At 43.6% G+C, this 24,211-nt stretch overlaps 1 protein-coding gene across 2 annotated transcripts in view; it reads right to left on the reverse strand.

Annotated features, from left to right (window-relative positions):
• The window catches only part of ARHGEF4 (Rho guanine nucleotide exchange factor 4), a 139,429-nt gene that overhangs the window by 91,141 nt on the left and 24,077 nt on the right, over positions 1-24,211 (reverse strand). The gene's annotated exons all lie outside the window — the stretch shown is intronic.

Raw genomic sequence — 24,211 nt, forward strand, 5'->3', positions numbered from 1 at the left:
GGTCTTGGCAAACGGATTCAAACATGATCAACTAATGTTTTTCTGGTGAAGAAAAAAGAAAAAAAACCAAGAAAACTAAATGTTTATCAAATGTTCAGAAAATAAAATATGGTCTCAAGCACCATATGCTGCTTTTCTGTTTCTGTACCTCACCAAAAGATCAGGGCTAGGGGAAACACAGACAGGATGGGGGGAGCACAACACCAAGAGTAGAAGAGTGATCACAGCATAGTTCTATAATCTTCTCCCTCATTATTTAGAGAGAGCAGGTATGGTTCTTGACAGCTTGAGGAATTAGTGCAGGAATCAGAATCCAGTTTAAAATGGCTGGTTGCTTTCTTCCTCAAACACACATTCTAGTATAGCTACAGATGTTAAAGTAGAAATTCTGATTTCACTCCAGGATTCCAATAGAATTGCCATAAATCTGATTATATTATGTTTATACTGTATTTGCCAATTCTTGTTTCTTGCTCTCTGCACATTACCCAGGATATAAGAACAGATTTTGGGAGTTTTGGACAATACACATGTATGCAGCATGATCCAGAGGTAAGTTTGAAATGCACCCTCTTACTCTCAAGTTCCCCAGATAACTTCTTCCCAGCACTAATCCATAAATAGCAAGTGATTTCTAGGTGTCTGGAGAATGAAAGGGGCAAAGAACTGTGGGAATTTCTGATAGGACTTGTCTCTGGCTAGCAGACAGTGAAAGAAGCTGAGAAGCCAAAAAGAGGTCAGTTAAAAAAAGAGGTATTCCTCACTCCATTATGCAAACTGAATTTATTCACATAGAAAAATTCTCAGGAAAAAAAAACCACATTCCTATCAGGGCTTCTGCTGCTCTGAACTGTGACCACTGGGAATTTCATTCTGCTTCACAATAAAACCATGAGTACTTGGTGCCACTGAATCATATGTTGTTCAGCAAATGCTCACTCATGCTACACAATACTTCACTTTTTCTTTTTCTCCTCTCTTAAAAGGATGGTCATGCCCAACTCTTTCATCAGAGAGGCCTTTCTTTCTCTTTGAGAAATCAAAATACTAAAGAATGAAAGAGAGTGAATCTGGATGAAAAGATTAAAGACAAGACAGGAAACAGAGCCAACAAGCTGCTGCCTAGCCATAGGCACAGGGAATGCACACAGAACACAAAGAATTAAAGTGAGTTAGTTCATGTTCCTGCTGTGATCACTTCAATTCAAGGTTAGTAAGAGCATGTCCTCACACAGCACCTTCAGCTCCAATGGGAAGTGAGCACTTGAGAAACATTGATAGGCTGCCAAATCCCTTAAAGTGCTCACCATCTATTTTGAGAGCAGGTGGAGCAAAAGCAGAAACCATCTGAGCTGTCTACAAGAGCCTGAAGCTCTTCAGTCCTATTTAGGAAGGAACCTCTTGGGAAGAATTGAAAAATGTCCTCTGGAGTCTGACAAGAAGAACCCCCCCTTTGTGTCTATCTTGATGTGGGCACTTGGTCCTGAGGGCAGGGCTGACAGTGAGCAGGCTCCACACCAATGGCTAAATAAAGCTTCCTTATCCACCTGCACAACTGACCCCAGTGGCTGCTCCATAAATGGTACCAGAGCCAGCTGTGACCTGCAGCAGGCACAGGACAAAACCACCTGATCCTGCTCTGCCCCAAGAGCTGCATCCGTGTAGCCTTCAGTGAGAAAGGTCTGAGCTTTGTAGTTAGCAGATGATATTCTCCTGGTTCATTTTACAGACCTAACTCCCTCATGGGACAGTGATATGTTGCAGATTAATTCATATTACACATGAAGAAATCTACTCATGTTTTCAGCAGATGATCACATTCCAAACCTTCACTGCCACCTCAGACACTGGAAGTTATCTTTGTTTAATCATGTTTTAAAGCCCTGTTGTAAAATCACACTTAGAAGCACTGAATTCTCCCAATCTTTATTTAAACAGGCCAGATTGTTAATTTTCATCAGTGGTAATGTTACAATGCTTGGATATATCAATTATAGACAATAATAATTGGCTATATAATCAATTATATCAATTATTATATGAATTATTGACTATATAATTAATTATTGACAATAATAATTGACTATAAAACACTATATGAATAGTATTTTACCCTAAAATTGAGTGCAGTGCTTTCTTCTTCCAATTAGCCAACCTTGTCAGGAATAAAAACTTGGTGATCGCTGACCCAGGGCAGATAAAAACTGTCCTTTATCCTGAAACATGGCACTGAGAGGTGTTTCAGGCTCATGGGTAAAATATAAACATGAGAATCTTGTCTTTTTATTTGAAGGCATAAGAACCAACCCAAAACTTTCTGTGGTGATGTGTTCTGCACAAACAGAATCTAACTGCACATTTCTCTGCTCCCAGTGAAGCTGACCAGAGCCAAGAACAGATGGGAGCAGGACAGAACTTGGAACAATTTTTGTGCAATCCAAGCAAACCTACCAAATAACCAAAACCAGAAATGCACAAGTAGTTTACACAGCTTGTCCAGTTTCTAAATTTAAAGTAACTCCCTCTGTGATGTACAAATTGGGTCCAGAACTTCTCATGTTCTTGCGCCCTTAACTCTTCTTAGGTCACTGTACAACAACATGCAATGAAAAATGAAGTGTTTTCATAGTGAACAGTTTCTTCAAAAAAGTGGGGAAAACACAAGTGGTATTTGTCACCTTTAGCTAAATGGATTTTTTTATACAGTAATGAAATTTCCTCAAAGTAAGAGCCTTTTATTTATATCACACTTCCTGAAATGTTTGAACAATGCAGTTGGTCTGTAGTATTTGCTCAAAAATATTAACTTAATGCAGGTTTGAGTTAGCTGATTAATTTTTACTTCATCATAGTTATTTCTTCCTCATTATACTTTGCATCAAGATTCCCATGCTCCCTATTTTTCAGAGTCAAGTAGTAAATTAGCTTGCCAAGTGCCAAAGTGATTAACTCTGTTTTCTGCAACTGCTGCAGCCAGAGTTCTGGAGGTCTGTCTACCATGACATCTGGACAAAAGAGCTGAGGAGTTCACTTCTATTATTGAAAACTGGCATGGTAAGATGTCTCACAGGGCTTCCTCCTTCCATAAATTATGTCTCTCTCTAGATCAATCCTCTGGAATTTTCTTTCATTGTTAATACAACCAAATTCCATAGCAGTAAGGAAAATAGTATGGCTGAACTCAGAACATAAATTAGTCGCAGAAAATGAGCAAACTGAGCAAGTGCATCTTTGTTTCTAAAGTAAACATTAATAAAATAGAAAAAAGCTGTCACACAGGCTTAGGAGAGTAATGCTTCCAGCTTCTTTTATCTCTACTCTGGGCTCAGGAATTACAGCCCTTTTCTGCATTCCATATTAGGCATCAAGCTAACATTTTAGAGATGCTCTCAATTCAGTTCCTCAGGTAAGAGTCATTATCATTAAACATTCCTACTCCCCTGAAAGCAGAACTGCACAGAATTATTCAAGAGTTCAGCTGGCATCTATAAAAAGAGGCACCAAAGATTGTTGTTCTTGCTTAGACAAAAGATCCCATTTGCAACAAAAGTTCTGATGCCCATTTTGATTGGCCAAGTGCCCTTTGCAGTCCTCCTGTCTGTCTGTCTCTCCTCCCATGTGGAAACCCAGGGCACCACAGGGAATATTCCTGTGTCTGCTCTGGGCTGCCCTGACCCCCAGGCCAGCACTGACTCTGACCCTCATCCATGGAGAAAGTTTCCAGACTTCAAGATAGACTGGAACCCACAAAAGTGTGAAATAGATTATAGAGAGCAGTGCAGGTGCATCACTGGGTGAGAAATTGAGGGTTTGGGGTTTTTAGTGTGCTGTGGATGGCAGCAGGATGGAGGCACAGGGTGTTGTCCTGGGTTTCTTCTTCATGCTTCTTCTTCCTTCTTCTCCATGGGTTTGGGTGGCATTTTGGAATTGGGCAGAAAAGTCTGCACTGGGGGCTCTGTGGGAACAGTTCTTGGGTTCAAAGGGAAAATAATCCAAGTGTCAGCTCTTCATTGGACAGTTTAGTCTTAAAAGACCTTGTACCAAGAGATTGTTGGCCATTTTGTGCCTTCTAATGAAAAGCTGCAGAACTCAGAGTAGTGAGGCTGTTTTACTGATAAGGAATAATAAACACTTGAGTCTGAACACGAACTCTCCCAGGGCTGAGCCCAGGCTGCCCATGGTCTCAAACAAAGCAGAGCATGAACACAGCCAAGTGCTGATGTCTGATGTGTTGAGCACACACAGAAGGGAAGGCACTCCATATGCTCCCAGTCACAGATGGAACAGATTTCACTCCAAACGTGGGCTCCCCTCAGCAGCTCCAGCCCCACTCCTGCTCCTGGCAAACCTCACGGAAAGGTTACACCTCTGCAGGTGGGTTTACATCTCCCACCAACCAAGGTCATACAGCACAACCAGTAAGAGTGACAGATCCTCCCCCCAGCACAGACAGACCCTAACACAGAGATCCACCACCCCAGCAAGAGCACCAAAATCCTTTTAGTCTCCAGATTGCTGGAACCTGTGGAAAACCATGCATGGAAAATAAGAGTCCTCAATGTCTTTCAGTATTAATGAGCAAGACCTCAGCCTTAGCACGCACAGCAACTGAAGCTGCCAAACCACAGATGAAAACATTGAGGTAAACAGGGATTAGGGACCAGATTCATCCAACTTCATTTTACTTAAAGCTCCTAAGCTATCTAGCTCAAGGCCTTCACTAGTGGCCAGCTGCCAGGAAATACCAGAGGATTTTCCATGGCAGTGGTAGTCTTTGTGGTCTAGCTGAAGTGCACCTAAGACATCCATCCACTGGCTCATAACCCCAGGGGCTGAACTATGTTCTTCCTCTGGAAACATAAAAAGCTAATGACCAGCTAATTCCATCATTTGTAAGGGCTAATTGACAATTTTGAAGCAATTACATTAAACACAACATGAAAAGTCTTATCTTTTCAGACAAAAAAATTTCCCAAAACCAAACCCCACATTTTTCACTATCTCACAGTCTCTGCTGCTGAGAGAATGCACAAAATGCAGAAGTCCAGCAAAGGAATATGACACAAATGGGCAGAACTGAATTCCCAGTGCATCAATCCCCTGTTATCACTAATAAACCACCAATTATTCAACCTACAAGTGGATGCTTCATTTTAGACATGAGATACAGTTTCTGTCTGCCATCAGAAAATAGCATCAATATAAATGAAGCACAGGCCCCCTCAGGAACTTACAGCTTTGTGTGCTGCCTCCTGTATTTATTGCCTGGTCAAGTGTGAAATGGATACCCACCACTCCCTGAATTCCTTTCTGCATGAGCACTGCCAGAAGTGAAATGCCTCTGCCTGCAGGACTGTGGGAGGGATAGAGGCAGCTCTGCCAGCCTGGCAGCGAGCATGTCCACTCAACCTGGGGCACAGGATGAGAGACACCTCCAGGGATGGAGAGACATTCCCATCCCAGTCCCAGAACCCTTGCTGGGTCACACAAACCTCCTGCTGCCTTGGTTTGTCCTCACTTGACCCAGTCTCACAAGCAACAGCTGTCACACAGCAGAGGTAAGATTATTTTAAGTCATAAATTGGCATTAACTGCAGAAATGCCGATTGTCTATCAAATCTGTGTATTACAAAATTCTCCACTGGAAGCAGGCCAAGCTGTGCAGCAGGTATAGCCTAACATTGCAGTTTCCTCCCTAGTGGAAAAGTGCTCTACTGGAAATTTTCTTCTGCATGTTTGCCTCTTCTTTATACATTCCAATTAGGAGCTCCCTCTATCCCTGACCAATTAGCTCATGCCTATTTGCATTAAAATAACACTGAGAAGCTGCCCACTGTAAACCACTGGTATTTCCTGTTGATGCCACAGAAAGTCTTCATTTCTGTGCACTGAAATGCAGCTAATTTATCTTCCTGATAGCTCACACTAATTACTTGTTCACAGAGCAAGTCACCAATTTCAAATGCTTTTCCTTGAAAGCCAGGAGATCCATAGGAGATCCATACATCAAACAGCTAAATTGGGTCTACTTCCTGTGGTTATAAGGCAAAGGCATTAAAATTGGATTCCAAGTGGAATATCAAAGATGGCATGAAGAGCTTTATGGAAAGTTACAGTGCATATGGAAGAGAGTGCAGGTAAGAGACACTCCCAGCTTATGTTGTGTATCACAACTGCCACTTATCAACAACTGTATTCAGCAGCTGAAGGAGGAAAACTGATTTAATCAGTCATAAGAAGAGCTAATTACACAACCCCCTTCTAGAGCATGAGGATCTTGGAATGCAGCTGAGACACCTGATGTGAAAATCACTATTTTAGACAGTTTTAGAGTTGAGCAGAGCAAGTTCTAGTGAGTCAGAGCTAACTTTGCAGGCAAATTAGCTTTTAATTTTCAATGTCACTTTATATTATGCAACTGGTTTGGAAACTTTGTTTTTCCTTGAGATAACATCTTCTCACCTGCACACTGTTCTTTCCTGCAGGAGGTGATTTCAGTTCATGGCAATACAAGCAGAGTAAGACCCACTGGAATACCTACATTTTAATTCCAAGCACACTTCTAAGGTTTCCATTTGGAAAAGCAGAAGCTAATTGAAGTCAGCTGGGAGCAGGTTACCCTGAAAGCTGTAAAACACAAGGATTGGATCCACTTTGAGACAAGGGTCTGATCTCCACCCAGCAAAGCTCAGTTCTACCTTATTGACAGTTTAGCTAAACCTGAATCTGCAGCAGCTACACAGACACAGAGGGTACAGCCTTGGGCTGTTCATGGAGCAGAGGCAGAGTGCTGAAAGGTGAGCCAAGTCCTGCAGCCAAGCCATAGGTTTGTTATAGGATGACCTACACAGAGTTTAAGGTTCTCCAACAGAGGTGGAGGTTTCTGGAGAACAGGGACAATTCACCTCTACATCTAAAGCTTTCAGGAGTCCAGTAAAATTGAGGGATTTCTCCCCACGTACCTTAAAAAACTCAAACCAAAATGACAGGTTGGATCAGGAGCATGTGAAATGATGCTTAGAAATAGGAAAGCAATAATGGAGAAAGTTTTGGAGGGAACAGAGCTGTTTGAGGCTGGTGATGGATGGGTGGCAGGATGAAGAAATCATTGTGTTCAAGAAGCTGGGAAATTCACTCACTGGAGAGTGGCCATGCAAGCAGAAAAGGTGGGAGCACCAGTGAAGGAGCAGACTTTGGACAGTGCAGGGGAGAACATGACACTGACAAAGATCCAGGACATGTTACTCTTCCACACCCAGAGCACCCACCTTAAAACACCAACACCTTCAGCATTTGCTACCATCATCTGCACATTTAACTTCTCAATCAGAAATACCAAGCAGACACCAAATCCCATTCTCTCACTCATGTCACAAGCTGTGGGCACTGCAGAATATGTCAGTTTATTCCCTGGGGACAGGGAGGTCACACCAAAACAAGACAGTAAAACATTTACCTGTTTTAGCCAGAACTAATTGCTTATGTGAATCTGATTACAAAGCTTTCTGTTGCTCCTCATGAACAGGCTGCCCAGCCCTGAAATTCTGGCTGATGGAAATGGTCCTGCACAACTCAGGATGGCTGCAGCCATCCACCACCTGCCAGCTGGGTACACCTGGTGCCAGGGGAACACACTGTAGGGACTGGGGAGCTGCAGAGTGGAACTGAGCTGGGTTTGCCTGCACAGAGTAGTTTGTGTGTCAAACACCTCATGCTGCTAAATAACAGAGTTGGACTTCCTGTATTAGCCAAGTTGGCATCCTGCAATAGGGATGATGACATTTTTGCATTTGGCATTTTCTGCTTCTGCACCACATCAAATTTTCCACCATGGTGTCAGGAGAGATTTCTCTCTACTTCCCCTGGAAGAAGCCAGATAAGGACACCAGTTCTATACCTTTGTTATCTTTATAAAAAGGTTAGCTTGCCAACTGCCTTCATTCTTTTTACCAAAGGCAATGTAGAGCTCAACAGAATATATATCAAAGTTTCCAGTGAATCCTTCACCTTTTCTGCTGTGCTGTCACTTGGTATTTGCCTCAGAGGTGGTCCCAATCAAAAAGGAACACTTTTGTTTTCTCTATATTGCACTCTGACATACAAAAAGTTCACCAGAGAGATGATCTGAAAGCAACCAACACTTCTTCCCTGGTTGAAGTTCCTTGATCTGGAAAGATTACCTCTGGTTAGGGTTATCTGCAAAAGTCACTTTGCTCCAAGAAAATGTATGTAAAAATGGCTTTTAAGGGAAAATATTTCTTCTTGAGGTCTTCCCAAACTTCTAACATGAAAAACTATCTGGGAACTTGTTTTAATTATACCCCATATTTTGTTTATTCCATTATTCAAGCAGAACCATATCCTGCAGACAAAAGCCATCCAAGGCTTTCACCCACTGTGCCCAGAGCAGCAATACAGATATGCTATCACTCTTCAAGAGAACTCCCTTCCTGGGAAGGAGTGGAAATTAGGATGCACTTTATCTAACTAGTGGTATCTAATAATAAATCATATCACCTAATAGTAATTAGATAATGGCATCTAATAATAAATCTTGACCATCTTTCTTTTCACTTGCCACAATTAAAGGTCAAATTTACAGAATATTTTTCAGTATTTGGCTTTATCAGAGATAAACAGTAAGTTACCAGCTGCTGCTGCTGATGCTTCTGCATTTGTCAATGCAATAGCACAGGTTCTGTAATTCTAATCTGCCAGTATTTACAGGGTGACCAGTTTGTGCTAGGGCCACAGAACCCTGAAGGGAGCAGCAGCTTTCTCAGGCAGAACAGCTGGCACAGATATAAGCAGATAAAATATTAAGATGATGTTCTTAACATTGCAAATTTCTACACAAAATGAAAATCCTTCCCATCTGGTTCCCTTCTTATATATACAAAATAAAAGCACCAGGAAACAGACATTTGCATCAAACCTTACAAAAAGAAAATCAACCTTTTTTGTTCTGCTTACCTATATTTTTAAAATTCAAATATGCAATGGCAATTAGAAAGCTTGGAGTTTGGGAAGCACTAATTACAAATACATTTATGACCCTTACATGTATTGCTCATATTCAACAGTATCTGGGAAGTTGATCAACAAAAAAACATTCCTGAAATCTCAAAAGATTAAATTCATCAAAGCTTCTAAAAGGAGTGGATTCTGGGCAAGTCCTGCTCTGCCTTCCTACAGGGGGACCTGGAGTGCATTGAGTGCAGCTGAACCCAGAGTTCAGTTGTGGTGCAGGCACAGGAGCTCCCTTTACTTGCACTCTGTCTCATCTGCCCAGGCCATTGTGAGAAGTGCAGCTTTTTGTCAATGCAACCAGAAAAGAGCCTCCTTCTCTGCTGAGGAATCCTTCCCCTTCAGGAAATCCCCAGGGCCTTGCCTTGGAAGGATTTACCTTTGAGTTTTCCCCACCTAGGCAGACAGAAAGGACTTCCCCATGGAGTCTTGCACAACACCATGAACCACTCCAGTTCCCTTCCCCATATGTCCCAAATTCTCATGGTTTCTGCTTTCCCTGTTCCCTCATTGGCTGTGGTAGCCCTGGTGGCCAGGGCAATGCCCTTTGTGCCACCCCTGTGCCCTCCCATATTTAACCTTGTGCACAGCACATGGTGTCATCTTTTCTCCCTGGCTTCCCTTCATCCTGCTGGGATAAACCTCACTGGAACTGACCATATCACAGGCCCTCCTGCCTCTCTTGGCTGAGCTAGTCCTGGTGAATGTGGGGTGTTGTGCACTTGACTGCTTTGCCTGAATGCCTCCCCAAGCAGCCTTTCCACAGGAGATTCTTATTGGGGAATAAGATACAGGTAGCAGCAACCACCAGCTAAACCCCATGGTGCTACAGTGCAGGACAGGAGCTGCCTTTGCTTGCATTCTGTTTCATCTGTCCAGGCCATTGTGAGCAGTGCAGCTTTTTGTCCAGGCAACCAGAAAAGACCCTCCTTCTCTGCAGTCAGACTGGGGGGATTTTTGGACACAGACTGCATCACAAACAGCATGGCTTTCACTAAGCACATACCAGCCTCCACGTGCACGTTTAACAGAGAACTAAAACCCACCAAGTGTCTGATGAAATGCTCTGAAATAATCTCCCAGCACGTTCAAGATGCACAGGAGGGGGAGGAACTCCTCCCACAGATCCAGGCACTGGAGGAAAGAACCCTGCAGAGCTCAGTTCCGAGATGCAGGATGTGGCTTCCCTCGCTGCTCTGAAGTTCCTTATCTTCTGACTCTTCTTGGCACGAAGCTGAGAAGCTCCCTGTAGCAACAGGCTGTGAAAACACTCTGATCTGAGGCAAACAGATCCAACATTCTTTCTTCTATTCTTTCCCCTTCTCACAGCAGAGGATCCATCTTGGAGAAAATGCAGGGTGGCCTGGCAGCAGCAGAAAGGACACTAGGAATGAACTATGCCAATGTTACTCACTTCTTCTCTCTAAGTTCATTAACTCTTCAAATATTCCTCTTTTCCCTTTGATAAGTGGGAAATATCTGGCTTCAGTCCCTGACATTTCCAGCTACAATGTTCAAATGGATGTCTTCTCTTGTACCATTTTCAAAATAGCAGGTACACACAAGATTTCCCACAAACTAGAAATGCAGGGTAAAACAACTGGGCAGAGATGCTTGTGCTCCGCACTGGTGCTAATCAGTAGCACACAGCTATTGGAGCTGGGGATCCAGCTGGGGATCCCAGCTATGTGGGATCCTATCTTTTGTGATGTTCAGTAATGCTCTGTGTCCAAGTAATGGGTATTGTCCCACACAATCCTTTCAATATTAGCTCAAACCAACTCATTCAACAGCTCTGTGCCTTCCAACTGGAGTGAAGAAGCTGAAGAACAAATATTATGTATGCCTGAGTGCTGAGAAGAGGCCTCTTCCTTTCTCACCCATCGTCCTGATCCTTCAGTACAGAACAAAGCTGCTCTGCCGTGGATGTGTCAATACAACCATTTCCATGACAACAGCCTAGGATGTGCCAAATATAGACATTGGACTTCAACAAACAGAGAAGGAAGAGACACATGACTAGAGGGTGTTCTGCTCACTGCATTTAAACCCAATTCCTTCCTGATGGCTGTGGGTAAACACTCAGAGAAGAATTAACAGGGCCCTTTGGGATAGCAGTGCTCTCTCAGTCTCATTTCTGCCCCCGGTGCCTCTCCAGCTGCAGAAGGCAGGGAACCAGCTGCCTGCCTTCACCCTAAGCTCTCCAACACAGAGCCCAACAGCTGAGCTGTTCTTCATCACTAACTGCTGATGAAGAAAGGTTTAAAATCTGTTTCCCACCCTCGTTTTTAAAAAGCTGAGGTTCATATGCTCATTTTATTTCACCAGCCCTGCTTTAAAGACAGAAGACTCCCATAAACAAAGACAACTTAAGTCACTTCAGAAGGTTTCAGCAGTATTTTTCTTCCCCTAGCCAAGTGAGGTTCACACAGCAGGGAGGACTCCTGTAGAGCACTGCAAGCAGCTTCTCCCACTGCAGAACATGACCTGAGGTCCTTGTGTCAGCTGCTGCTTTACCACAGAATCACCACAGAATGGGTTGGGATGGAAAGGACCTCAAAGCTCCCCTAGTTTCAGCCTCCTGCCATAGGCAGGGATGCCACCAGTTAGGTCAGGTTGCCCAGGACCCCATCCAGCCTGGCCTGGGACACAGTCCAGTTTATAAGACAAAACCTTGCTCTTCTTGCTGCACTGTAACATCATTCCAGCACAATGATGATCTAGAACCACAGTGTGAACTGCCCAGCATTTTAACATCAAGACATTTAACATAGTGAATTAGTGAAAGGCCCACTAAGGCCCACTAAAACACTTCCAGCACAGGGCTCTGGATCCTGAATCAGAGCTATGCAGGGAGCAGGAAATTCCAACCTGCAGCAGAGTTCAAACTCTTGCTGTGGCCCTTGTAAGGTACGTGGAGCAATGTTTTGGTCTATGGCCCAGCTCTGTTTGCCTTTTGATTATCTTACAGACAGCACTTAGCAACCCACACAACCCCCCTGTATTTAGGTTTTATAGGAGAGCAGAACAGAGCAGGAATGTAGGTAATGTGCCTGCCTGCCACAGAGAGCACACAGAGCGAGTGACTGCCAAAACCCCTTTCCTCCCAGCATTCCTATCTACTTCCAGAGTCTGTGTCAAGGAACTGCCAAAGTCTTGCTGCCTCAGGTGCTTTGTCAAGAGGAAAGCAGTTGAGATCAGTGTTTCCAGGAGAAAGCCCTGTTTTAATGGCAATGCTTTAAATTGTCCAAGGAAATTGTTAGATCAAAACCCTTTGAGCACAACAGGCTGAGCAATGAGAAAAGATATTCACAACCAAGGGATGTTGTGTTTAAATGAGGTTATCCAGGGAATTTACTCACAAGGGCTCATTCTAACAAGCACAATGGCCTCTCACACAGATTCCTGGGATTGATAATTAGAGTATTGCAGCACAAAACTGTAGGCTGTTGTGCCCAATATGGCAGATCCCTTCTGTGCTATGACTTGTTACTTCTGGAGTGCTATAAATAGAGGGACTGAATGAGTCTGTACACAGTGCAGAAACCACATACAAGGCTTGACAGAAGAGCACACAGCCTCAGTGCTTTCTAAGGATCCTCCAGACAAGGCTCCACCTTTGCATAAACTATTTGTACAACCAGATCCCTCCCACATGTGCACCAAAGGCTGGTCTGACATATGCCTGAGGCCATGGTCCAGCTGCTATCTGACATTACTCTCAGGAAAACAAAAGCAGCACTGGTCAGATGCTCACACCCCATGTCCCACTGGCAAGCTCTGCAAGTGCAGAAACATGCAGCAAGAGGCCACAAAACCCCACCTCAAACATACAAAATACCATCAATTCATACCCTAGAAGAATTAAATGCTGTTTCAGAGATTTAGGCAGCAAACACTGTACAGGCACTAATGAACCATCAGCTGCAATATCTGTTGCAACCAAGCCACTCTGACCTGTCTTGGCTCCTCAAAGCTTCCTCTCCAGCTTTGTGCTCAGCTGATCAATAGGAAGCAACTTGTGAATCCTGCAATGATCCAGCTGTCAGCAAACCCTCAGGATTAAGGCAGGAAAAATTTGCTTCTGCTTTGTGTTTTCAGAAACTTTTATTTCCCTACCTGCCTTGCCAAAGAAAGCACTTGACAGATAAAGCTACAGATGTGATACCAGCTGACCATTAAGGTGATAGGAGTCCAGAAAAACACACCACATTCAACTCAGCCAGGACTCCAGTGCAAATGACACTGCAAGGAACATATGGATGTTCCTGGAGTGGTCCAGCTAAAGGTCAGGTGTGTTTAAGGCACATACACAGAGAGGCTGAGAGAGCTTGGGCTCTTCAGCCTGGGGAAGAGAAGGCTCAGGGAGACCTGAACAATGTGTCTATGTACCTCATGAGGGAGGTGTAGAAGACAAAGTTGGACTCTGATCTGGTGGCCAATAAAAGGACAAGAAGAAATAGATATAAACCAAAGTACAGTAAATTCTATTCCAATATAAACTTTTTTTTACACTAAGGGTAGCCACAGCCTGAAAGAGGTTGCAGAGTCTATTCCTGGATATATTCAAACTTGACTGCTCATGCAGGTTACTCTGGTTAGAGCATTGGAGTAGGACTAGACAGCCTACAGGGGTGCCTAAAGCATTCTGAGATTCAGGCTGTTTAGAAGCCCTCAAGCAAAACTAGAAACTTCTACAGCAGGTAAAGTTTTCAGGAGTAGCCCAGGGCAGAGGATGCTTCAGCTCTCCAGGACTCTGGAAATTCAAATATGATTAAAGAAAATCAGTGTCAATCATGCAATTCAGCTTCCTTGCAAACTAGAGTCAGGCAGGGGGAAACTCCATCCTCCCTGCTGCCTGATCAGAGCAGGAAAAGGATCAGAGAGGGAAAAGGATCAATGCTCCAGCCAGCACAGCAAACCACACAAGCCAAGCTCCCATTAAAAATATTTGTCACAAGTTTGGGAAGTAACAGAAAGAAGTTACTCCTGCTCTCACCTGCTTCCAGTTTGCACCTAGCCAAGACTCATCTTCCTCTGAGCACTCAGGAATTGCTGAGCTGCCCCTTCTTTGCTTGGTATGATAAAGGAATTGGGTCACAGTCAGCTGGAAAGTTGAAGCACTGGTGCCACTGCAAGTCAGTGAACACCTCAAAAGAAGTGTAAAGCAGAAGAATGGGTGCCTGGTCCTCTGACAAGTGCACAGAATGGTTCTACTCTTCCCTATATTCCCAAAAAATCATAAATCATCCTCTGGTTTTTTCTTATTACAACTGGAAAAGTCTTTGCAGTCAAGGTGCCTTTTTCAAAAATGAAAACTGAAAGAAAGATAGCACCTGAGAGGAAGACAGAATCCCAGGTTGCAGGTCCCACTGTTATTCAGAAAAAACCCATGTATTTGGCCAAGCAGCCTTTCAGGACTTTGATGCAGTAGTGCTCACACTCATCTACATTTGTGATTTCGGAGACATCAAGAATGATTCAGATGAATCAAGACTAATGACCTGGACATAATTAATTCAGTGTATTTTTAAATAATTCTGTTCAAGTGTCAAGTCACAGGCTTGAAACACTGTGACATTTCTTTGTCTTAGCCTTGGAAGTACTTTTTTCCTTCTGAAAGCCAAGTTCTCCAGATCAGAGGAGTTATCTGGATCAGACAATCACAAGTGGCTGCCTAAAAGATGCATAGGCTGTCCTACATACAATGACTTTGGAGATTTCCTCCAGTGGCTCAAAAATGATGGCCAAGTGGCATTTGGGGGCCAAACAGAAGTCCCAGCCATGCAGTGTGTGCTCTCAAGTGAGCCAGAAAAAGCAGCATGAACACAGGTGAGCATTGTATATACCAACTGTGACTATGGATTCACAGAAGAAAACTGGACCAACCCCCAGAATTCAGCCTGGGCAGAGAACTGACAGTAAGACAGCATGAAATAGGACTGCCAGGCCCTAGATTTGTGACAGCATAGAGATTGTGGTGAAGCTCAGAATTGGGACCAAAAATAGCCCAAATTAAATTATTTTGTGCTCTCCAAAGAGAAATGACATATCCAATCAACAAGTTTCAGTAGAGATGGGTTCTGCATATTTTTAATTTATTCAGGCTTTTAAGGTTGATAAGAATGCCACATTTCAAATTGATCCAAATCCACTGTTTGGGGGGGTATTAGTAACGCTGTGTTTTCATAATAAACTCTCTTAAAAGGTTTATTGTCAAAGCTTCTTTCAGGCATGCAGAGTAGGTTTTTGCCCTGAGCAGGATGTACCATCAGTGACCTCGAGCTGACACACAGCTCTGCTCAGGGACAGGGCCCTGAGAGAGTCAGCAGGAGCTGAGCCAAGCCAGGGCTTCAAACAACAGCTCCAGCATCCAGGCTGATATTCTCATATCCAGGTCACTCTGTATTGGCAGAAACTGTGACAGTTTCAACACAGCCACACAGCAGGATCTGCACAGGAGCCCCACGAGCAGCTTGCCAGCTGTAGGGCTGGGAACAGCCCAGTGCCTCACTCTGGGATTGTTCACCTGCCTGCAGCCCCCTGCTGTCACCTCCCAGCTGGTGACACCTCCCAGCTGGCACCCAGCTCACCTCTGAACACTGAGGAGTGTATTTTTGGACAAACTCTGACCTGGCCACTTGAGCACAGAGGGCTGCTGTGATTCTCCAGAGCTGCACTGCGTCCCAGACCAGGGACAGTGTCACAGAGCGTGGTCACTGTGTCCCAGACCAGGGACAGTGTCACACAGAGTGGTCACTGTGTCCCAGACCAGGGACAGTGTCACACAGAGTGGTCACTGTGTCCCAGACCAGGGACAGTGTCACACAGGGTGGTCACTGTGTCCCAGACCAGGGACAGTGTCACAGAGCGTGGTCACTGTGTCCCAGACCAGGGACAGTGTCACACAGGGTGGTCACTGTGTCCCAGAGCAGGGACAGTGTCACAGAGCGTGGTCACTGTGTCCCAGAGCAGGGACAGTGTCACAGAGCGTGGTCACTGTGTCCCAGACCAGGGACAGTGGCACACAGGGTGGTCACGGTGTCCCAGAGCAGGGACAGTGTCACACAGGGTGGTCACTGTGTCCCAGACCAGGGACAGTGTCACACAGGGTGGTCACGGTGTCCCAGACCAGGGACAGTGTCACACAGAGTGGTCACGGTGTCCCAGACCAGGGACAGTATCACACAGGGTGGTCACTGTGTCCCAGAGCAGGGACAGTGTCACACAGAGTGGTCACTGTGTCCCAGACCAGGGACAGTGGCACACAGGTGGTCACGGTGTCCCAGAGCAGGGACAGTGTCACACAGAGTGGTCACTTCCCTTGATGCTTCAAGGAGCTGGAGCAGAGGCTGGAAGGAGTTCAGAGCAATAAAGTGGAGATCTATTCATATTTATTGGGGTGCCTTCAGAGGCCACACCCTGGCAGTACCAGAGCCACAGTCCTGGCTCTGCCCTGGGGGGCTCCAAGGTGGGAGCAAGGAGGTATTGGTCATGAGATCTCACATTTTTATAGGTTTTAGTCCATTTGCATATAGGAGTTAACTGCCCAGTTAAGAGCTTCAAATGATGAAGTTTCACCCTCCTTGCTTGCCTGCCCACCCTCCTCTTTTCATGCTGTTCATGCTTTGGGCCTGCAGTTTGAGGAGATTGTCCTTGAGTCTCCAGCTAGAATAGGATTGTTTTGCCTCCACTATCCTGTGCAAAGATCCCAGTGACACTTGATATAAAGCTAAGAGCTGCACACCAAAACAGAACAGAAAAACTTAAACCCCAAGGTATCACCCTGAGGGCCAGCAGGGGAAGTCTCAGCAGAGGAGCAGCTCCAGCAGCCCTTGGGTTGAGCAGGTGAGGCTGATTCTCACTGCCTGCTGCACCTTCCTGCCACAGCTGAGCCCTGAGCTCCCAAACAGCTCAGCATGGGTTTCTTTAGATTCAGTAATTATGTAGACAGCTTCTCCTCCTTTGAACTCGGATGTGCCTTGGCATTTGTAAAGATCCCTGCAATAGGGAACAGAATGACCTTAGAGGGAGCAGAATAGTGTTAATGGCAGCTCCCAGAACAGGGAGCTGCAGCCAGTACATGCACAGGCCCTGCTTGTGGCTTCCTTTGCCTGTTGGAACACCCCATGAACTGCAGTTTCCCAATGCCAAGTTTGTCTTTTTGCATGTACACCCCAGCTGGGTGTGATTGTGGCTCACAAAGAGCTGAGGGCTCCTCACACCTGGCCTGGAAAGGTTCCATTGGCCAAGGGAGAGCAGAGCAGCTCCATCCTACCTATTCCAACAGATCATTTTGTGTTAACACTGAATTTCCTAGCTCACTGCCTTTTCCCTGCATTTTTAGGGACACTTCAATTAAAAAAAAAAAAAAAAAAAAGAAAAGTACCTAATTCAAAACTACCTAATGGGAACTATTTCCATTAGCCAAAAGGGAAACTCTTGCAATTTCACTCCCCCATAGAAATAAATCTCTGCCAGCTGTTTTGAAAACATCATTAGTCTTATCTTCCTTTATTCTCAACACAAAGCATTCCAATTCCATTATGATAATTTTTTTGTATTTTAAAGAAAATTTTAAAAAAATGAAAGTTCTTCATTTACCTCATCTTCCTGACACAAAAACTTCTTTTACAAGTTCTTTTATAAATACTCACATGTAATTTATCTTCCAAAGCAAGAGGATGGTACCATGTACCTTAACAGTACACCTGAAATAATAATTTGAAATGGGTTTCAAATTATTATTTAGGCATTTATCAGATCCTTTAAGATGGGCTCTGAAAGAAACCTTATCCATTGGTAGAAAAAAAAAAAAAAAAGTAGAGTCCACACCTAGAAATGCTTGTTTTTGAGCAACCTCACTGAGTAATGTTCCAAACATAACTAATTAATAACCTTGTGTGTATGTATATATTTATATCTGTGTGTGTATGTATGTGTGTATATATATATATATATATATATATATATATATATACACACTTTCACTTAAACATGGGATAAAATATAATTCAACAGAGTAAGAACAAGGAGGATATTCAAAACTCAGCTGCCTTTAGCACTTGATTTCCCTCCTCTTCTATGACCACTTGCCAGCCTTCAGCCTGCTGGAGGCCACGGAGTGCAGGAATCAGCTGCACGTGGGGTGATGCATTAGAGCATCCATAAGCACTCCCTGGGATACAGCACAACTTGGAAATGGCTCAATTACTCCAGCAAAGCAATTACTCTGTACTCCATGGCAAAAAGGAAAAAGAAAAGGTTTATTTGAGCTCTTATGAGCCAACATCATAGTCCAGAGAATCTCTTGCTCCTTGACTAGCAGGGACTGAGAATAACAGCAGCAAAGCTCTCTCTCTACCTGTTTAGGCAAATACACCCCCAGGGATATTTGTAGTAAGAGCTGCCAACACTTGGATGTTCACACAATGTAATCCAAGCCATTAACCAGGTGCAAACCATGTTCCTCTCAGCTTACACCAGGCTACTGTCTCACTTTCATGTGCAGACACACACTTGTAGGAGCAGCTTTTTGAGAATGGCACAGCCACTGAAGGCACTCATTAGACAGCTCATCTTGAGACTTTGGGCCTGCTCAGACCAATGTCCTCTGCAGTCCAGCACATCCAGCTTGTCCCTGGCACTTTTAAACAAATCACTGAACAAGTTACTTGGTTTAACAAACACCAGGCCACAAAAGGATTGTGAGATGAGACAGGATTCTAATTAAATTAGAAGCCTCCACATATAATTACTGACACTCAGAAGAGGGCTATATTTCTCTAATCCTTCAAAGACACTTCTCATGGTCCAGAAGAATTGGAGAACAGGACCTTAGTAGGGAATAAGCTCAGTTACAGACAAGCTTAGTAATTTAAAGGCCACATCCCAATGGCAAAGGACAGGCAGGATTGTTCCCTACATTGTTTAACTGAACTCATTGCTAAGCAGGCGTGGCAAAGCTGCATCTTGTGTAGGCAGCAAGTACACACATTCTCTGTGAGCACTGGGCACAGACAGTTTGCCAGCCCATGCTCTCATCTATTTTTGCTGGGTTTTTTACCTACATGAACTAGACCCAGATAACACAAATGAAAAGGAATGGTCAAGTTTCTGCCAACCTTTGGGTGTCTGCCTAAAGGCAGAGAAGAAAGGAAGGGTCAGGTAAGCGTCATGGCACCTCCTCATTCCCCTTCCCTTCACTCTCTTGGGCCATGCTAGTTTCCTGCTGCAAGAGCTCTGATGCTGGCAGCACTGAAATCAGGTGGCTTAAAGCTGTTTCACTCCATACAGGAAAATACAGCAATTGAAGCTGGGATAAATCCCAGGAAAGTGCTGGTCTGAAAGACTACTCTAAATATAAGTGAATCTTTGAGAAAATACAGCCTTAGAAGTTGTCATATTCCTCAGCAAAGGGAACAGTGATCACAACCTAAATGTTCTTCATGGGAGTTGTTTTGAAGGCAGAGAAGGCAAAGGATGAGGATGGTGTACCTGTGACACCTGGGGAAGTATCACAGGCAGTGTTCCAAAGATTTATCTTTCCCTGCTGCAAACATAGCATCAGCAAAAATGGGAATGTTTATTTTTGATAGTCACAGGTGCTAATCTGTGCCTCACAGGGACATGAGAATAAGCATTTACTCCTTTTGAAACAACACAAGTAAATCTCAAGGGAAAATCAACTAGAACCACCCCCAATACATTAACATGTAATTAGAACTCCAAAGTAGCTGAATTTACAAAATCTGGTTCTGCTGCAAACAGAGGTACGGAAACCTGATTAGACTTCCTACCTATATTAACACTATTTTTATTCCCTTTAATGGAAAACATTATGCTAGAGGATACTTTTCACTGAAAAAAACATTTCTGTAAGTGTACAAAATGTGTCAGGTGGCCAAGTTTACACACAGTTAGCATTGACTGAAATTCCCTTCACTGGAATGAACTCAACCACTTACTAATATAGATGCCCTCACTATTTAAATGTGATGCCAAGTCACAGTTCAGCAACACTCAACACTACTTGGAAGATGTATTTTCAACTAAGAAATATTAACTTGAGCTTTAGGGCACTAAAAAAGCACGTCCAAGAGATGTGCATCTTGTAATTCTTCCTCAAAAGTTCAGGATTGCCCTTAGGTTTAACCTTACCATACAGTCACCACGACAAATTAATGTACACAGAGGAAAGAAACCCAAGTGAATTTAGCATGGATTATTGTTTGTTTGTTCTTAAATCCATTGATTATTGTTCAGAAGATGAGTGGGAGTTATTCTGAAGGTGACAGGAGATATATGAGGGAACACATGGCACATGTTGGAGTGCAAGCCATGAATCCAGCTGAAATATCCTAGCTCAGGATTTGCCAAGGTAATGGTGCAACACAACCTGGAGATGCTGCACTGGATGCTCTGAGGCACTCACTTTTTTCCCTTCCTGCTCTCCTTTGGATGCATTCTGAAGCAATTTGAACCTTAAATCAATCTCCCCTTGTGTGACCTCTAACTCTTGCTGATTGAGTGACCCTAGAGAAAGAAGGATCAGTGGAATTATGCACTGGAGTCCATGAACACAGCTGAAGATATCAGTACCAAAAAGACAGGGCTAGAGGAAGAAAAAGGAAAAAGAAAATGCTCAAAAGAAAATCTCTTGCCAAACAAGAAAGACTCAAAGCATTTGCCACAGCTCTATTACTGGCTCTCTCATCAGCCACAACAATGAAATGAATGACTTGGAAAAAACCTTCCTAAAAAACCCACAATTTTCTTTTTAAGCTCTGAATGAAGAAAAAAACCCCTCCACACCCATGCTTCATGTTTTCTTGTTTGTTTAAAGGCCATATTCCCAAGGGCAGTAGATGAGCATATCTGCATATTAGGAGCCACAAATCTGTGCAGAGGCTCACTGAAGTGGAGCCTGTACAATTAAATTGCTACATGTGCACAAATACACAGAGGATCCCAGGGAAACTATGGCAACCACTAGTCCTCCAGGTTGTGATTCCCCCTTTGTCCCTACCTTTCTTTGCTCTTCCAGACCTTCCCAACTTGGACAAGAAAAAGAATAAACAGAAGTGCTAATGAGCTCAGGATTGGACCTGCAACAAAGGAGCTGGAAAGGCAAAGAGAGCTGTTCACAGGCTTGAATCTGGAAACATCCTAAAGGAAAAACTTTTCAGTGGAGTTGTACAACAGTGATGAATGGGATACAGGCAGCCCTGGGGTACAAAGTCCTGCCTAGGAAACCAGGGCTAGAGCACCCAGAGTGCCTCTGAATCACTGGCTGGAGCACTGGCACTAAAAGTGACTTTTAATCTGGATGCCTTACGGGGTTTTGGCCAGCTGAGATACTCACAGCCCCATTTTCAGAATTGCTGAGCCACCCCAGCTCCCAGTCCTTTTCTCTCAGGGACCTGCACCGGACTTGGACACTGCTCATAAGTATTTAAAAATAGCAAGGATACTGTCTAAGTATCTAAGTACCTTTTTATCTATACTAAATCATGCTTTGAAAGTCTTTTGGGTCCTCTGTGAGGGTTACTGATGCTTGCAAAGTCCTCTGGCATCCTCAAATGGAGAAGAATAAAGCATTCCTTATTTTCATTTTATTTATTTCATTCCTTATTTTCATGTTTATTTTTAGCTTCAGGGAGAAGGGCCTTCTCGTGTAAGGTAGTGTTTATTGACATTTAGACCATAAATGCCACTGATACTAAAAAACAGTCGATTTTTTTCACTTCCTATAAGCCTGAACCATGGGGTTTTTTTGCATAGTTGTATTTCAAGCAGCATTTGCACAGAAGTTTATGCTGTAGCAACAGGTCTTCTCTCTTTCAACTGTCACATTTAGCTTTCCCTCTTTATCAATATATTACAACAAGGTCAACCCCAAACCAAAAGGAATTGTATATTTCATTACTGACTGCAGAGGAAGATAACAAACCACAAACCAAAGACAGTTTTTGTTCCTGTGAACCCCAGAAAACTCTGTTTTTTCTACACAGGGGATGTCAGTTTGTATTTCTGAAATCACACACTGTCAAATGTATGCATACATAAGCACACATACATCTCTGTCTCTTCACTTCCTTGGAATCTAAATTATCTAAAAGAAAAACTCCAATGGATGCATTCCAATCGTACCTCCCACCTTCTTTTCACCTCCACATTTCAGTCATTTAAATCTGGTTCATTTCTAATCTTCCCTGAAGTCTTAGACAGCAACAGACTCAGGATAAAGACCCCTAAAGAAAAGGTGATGTACACACAGGGCAAAAAGCAAAACCCTCTCTGCCAAGTGCACCTGTGCAGCCTTAAGGACATGCAGAATCCCTTCAGACAGGGAGAGGGACTGACTCATGCCTTAGACCTTTTTTAATACAACTTCCTAGTGTTTCCATACAGTCTGTACTCTTTTTCCCCCCTAATTCCTTGATGTATCACATGGAAAGGAGCTGGAGACTCCCTGCTCCTATGAGGAGAGGACACTGCCACACATTTTACTGACTGCTTCTCTCATGCATTGCCAGCTGCTACTGCTCCTGCTGGTTTTTTTCTTTTTCCTTGGGTTTTCTGTTTGGGTTTTTTTGGTTGGTTTAAACAGTGTATTAAATTTTACATTCAAAAATGTTATTTAGCACAAGCTTTTAAGAAATCCTGCCTCACTCCTCAGACAGGCAATTGATGGTGGAGAGGAGCAGTTCTACCACAACTTCCTAAGTTTAAGCCAAAGAAGAATTCTGACAGAGAAGAATCAAAACAAAATAAATTCCTCCTAGTGATCCATTTTTCTCAAAGTTTAATACTAATTCTGACCTGAATTGTGTTAGTAGTTAGAGACAAACTGCTCAGAAATCTTTTACCATGAGAAGACACCAACCACACAGGCAGCAAGGAGTCTGAAATGCAGTGATCTGCTTTTATTATTGTATTTTTATATCAATACAGTAATTATGAAACTTAATTTGGTTTCTCCCTGTCCTCAGTCTGTCTCCATCCCATTTTCTGTTCTATTTCTTCTCATCTCTGTATTTCCTGCTAAATGCATGTAGCATCCACAAAATGACACCAATGCCTCATAGCCTTGGGAACAAGACTTGTGGAAATGAAAGCGCATTTAGAAAAACAGACAATTTCAGAGCCTGCTTCTGCCATCAACCTCACTTCTTCTGTATCCTGTACATCATTTGTTTCAAGTGACCTGATTAAGCCCAAGAATGCTTCCAGGGAGGGCAGCTGACTGCAAACCCTGGGACATAGATGGGATGGAGCCACTGCTGCAACCCCCCAGAACTCTGAGCAGAGTTTGCACAAAGACCCTGTGCCACACTTACACTTCATGCCAATGTCAGAGCATGCTGGGGTTAATTTGCACTCCCTGTCACAGGAGAAAACAGCCAGCAGATGTAACTGAGAATGCAAAAGCACCTCATCTAATACCTGCAGCCCAGGTCTTCCCTGAAAACAGAGCACCAATGGCTTGATCTCACCTCAGCTTTTGTCCTGTCCCTGGACTCTCAGGATGTACTGTGCTTTTGGCCACCTGGAAGGTGGGTGTGCAGGGTGGAAGGTCAGGGAGACTGGCCACCCTGCTGTAGCCCTTTCCTGATTATGGTTGTGCAGTTACTCATGCTTCAGCAGAGACTCCAGAGCTGCAATGGAGATTTTAGTAAACAGCTCTGAATCTACAGTAGCAGATGGAACGATAAAACCTTCCAATAATTAAAAGTACACACAACTAAAGCAGATTACACAGAACTGCACCCTAAATTCTTCCCAAGCCTTGATTCTAGCTGGTAGCACTGGGTATTCTTACTAAGGAAATGGCAGTCACTGGTGGCCTTGAAGGCACTTGTCTGAATTTATCTAAGAGAAGAACTAATTTACTGCAGCTCTATTAAAAATCTCTCTAAACAGCAACAGCTGAACAGCTCAGCAGTCATTGGCCAGTAACATCATTGCCAGGATCCTTTGCTAGGATCAGATGGGAATGAGAAAGCTTCTTTACTATGCTTGCAGTTCAAGCATTCAAACCCTAAACAGGCACATCAGTAACTAAAAACCAGAATCCAGACAGGCTAAGCCAGAACAGGTCCAGGCTACATGAACATGCCTCCAAGATCTCTGCTTCAGAAAGACTTTAAATAATGGATGGGAAAGCAAAAAGTGAACTTGA

This window comes from Agelaius phoeniceus, chromosome 10, assembly GCF_051311805.1.
Source record: "Agelaius phoeniceus isolate bAgePho1 chromosome 10, bAgePho1.hap1, whole genome shotgun sequence".
NCBI lineage: Eukaryota > Metazoa > Chordata > Aves > Passeriformes > Icteridae > Agelaius > Agelaius phoeniceus.